The sequence below is a fragment of the Propithecus coquereli genome, unplaced genomic scaffold, assembly GCF_000956105.1.
Source record: "Propithecus coquereli isolate 6110/MARCELLA unplaced genomic scaffold, Pcoq_1.0 Scaffold74, whole genome shotgun sequence".
In the NCBI taxonomy this organism is placed as follows: Eukaryota; Metazoa; Chordata; class Mammalia; order Primates; family Indriidae; genus Propithecus; species Propithecus coquereli.
This window is the reverse complement of record NW_012153507.1, coordinates 2685330-2687601: the sequence shown is the minus strand read 5'-3', so window position 1 is coordinate 2687601 and position 2272 is coordinate 2685330.

Genomic DNA, 2272 nt, shown 5'->3' with positions numbered 1-2272 from the left:
AATTACTAGAACTAATAAGCAATGATAGCAAGTTTGATGGATATAAGGTTAATACACAAAAGTCAATCACTTGCTAGAAATGACCAATTAGAATTTAAAATTAAAAATGTGATACCATTTTATACATTGGCACTCCAAGAAATGGAATACTATGTAGAAATCTAACAAAATATGTACGAGATCTTTATGAGGAAAACTACAAAACTCTGTTGAAAAAAATGAAAGAAGAATTAAATAAATGGAGAGACATTCCATGTTCATGGATAGGAAGATTTAATATTGTCATCACATGAGTTCTTTTCCAAATTGATCCATAGATTCAATACAATCCCAATTAAAATCCTAGCAATTTCTTTTGTGGATATTGACAAACCAGTTCTAAAGTTTATTAGGAGAGGCAAAAACTGAGAAAAGCTAACACAATCTTTAAAAAGAAGAACAAAGTTGGAAGACTAATAACACCCTATTTCAAGACTTACTACAAAAGCTATAATAATACAGTGTGACATTGGCGAAAGAATAGACAGATTAATCAATAGAACAGAATAGAGAACCCAAAAATAGATCCACATAAATATAGTCATCTGATCTTTGACAAAGAAGGAAAGGCAATTTAATGGGGTAAATACAGTTTTTTCAACAAACAGTGGTGGAATGACTATTCATTCACATTTAAAAATAAGAATCTAGACACAGACCATACATCCTTGAAAAATTAGCTCAAAATGGATCATATACCTAAGTGTAAGATGCAAAACTATAAACCTCCCGGAAGACAACATAGGAGAAAAACTAGACGACCTAGGGTCATAGAGATGACTTTTTAGATACTATACCAAAGGTATGATCCATGAGAGAAATAATTGGTAAGCTGGATTTCATTAAAATGAAAAATGTCTGCTCTACAAAAGGCACTGTCAAGAAAATGAAAAGACAAGTCACAGATTTAGAGAAACTTTTTGTAAAAGATGTATCTGATAAAGAACTATTATACAAAATATACAAATAACTCTTAAAACTCAATAATAAGGAAATAATAATCCAATTAAAAATCCCTGAATAGATATCTCATCTAGGAAGATACACAGATAGTATATTAACATATGAAAATATGTTCCACGTTATAATCTTTAGAGGATTGCAAATTAAAACAACAATGATATACCACTACACACTGATTAAAATGGCGACAATGCAAATCACTAACAACACAAAATGCTGGCCAGGATGTGGGGCAACAGAAACTCCCATTCATTGCTGACAGGAATGAAACATTCTACAGCCACTTTGGAAGACAATTTGATAGTTTCTTACAAAACTAAATATATTCTTAATATATGATCCAGTAATCATGCTCCTTGGTATTTACCCAAATGAATTAAAAAATTTGATCCACACCAAAATCTACAAACAGATGTTTATAGCAGCTTTATTCGTAATTGCCAAACCTTAGAAGCAACCATGATATCCTTCAATAGATAAATAAACTGTGGTACATATAGACAGTGAAATATTATTCAGCACTAAGAAGAAATAAGCTATAAAGACATGAGAAGATATGGAAGACCCTTAAATACATAATACTAAGGGAAAGGGACCAATCTGGAAAGGCTACATACTGTATAATTCCTGCTATATGATATCTGGAAAAGACAAAACTATTAAGACAGTAAAAGGATCAGTGGTTTCCATGGATGGAGATGGGGTGATAAGTAGGTGGAGCACAGATGATTTTTAGGGCGGTGAAACAACTCTGTATGATTCTGAAATGGTGGATACACTGTCAATACATTTTTGCCCAAATCCATAGGATGTACAAAAACCATGAGTAAACCCTAATGTAAAATATAGACTTTAGGTGATAATGACAAGCCAATGTAGGTTCATCGATTGTAGCAAATGGACCACTCTAGCATGGAATGTTGATGGGAGGAGGCTGCACAAATGTGGGAGTACAGAGTTTATGGGAAACATCTGTCTCTTCTATGCAATTTTGTTATAAACCTAAAACTTATCTTAAAAGGAAAGTCTATTAAAAATAGCTGTTCAGCACCAATTTCATCCACAAATTCAGTTAGTACTTTACAACTATTCATTTTGAAAAAAAAATCAAAAGAAACGCCTACACTTTTTAACAGCTGTCTCCTTATATTGATTAATTCACATCTGTGTTAAATATTTTATTTAGGAATAAATTTCTTTTACAAAAACCTTAGATGTTGTCCTCTTGGAACCAGACTTTCTGTTTGCCTACTTGTTTGTGTTTGCCATG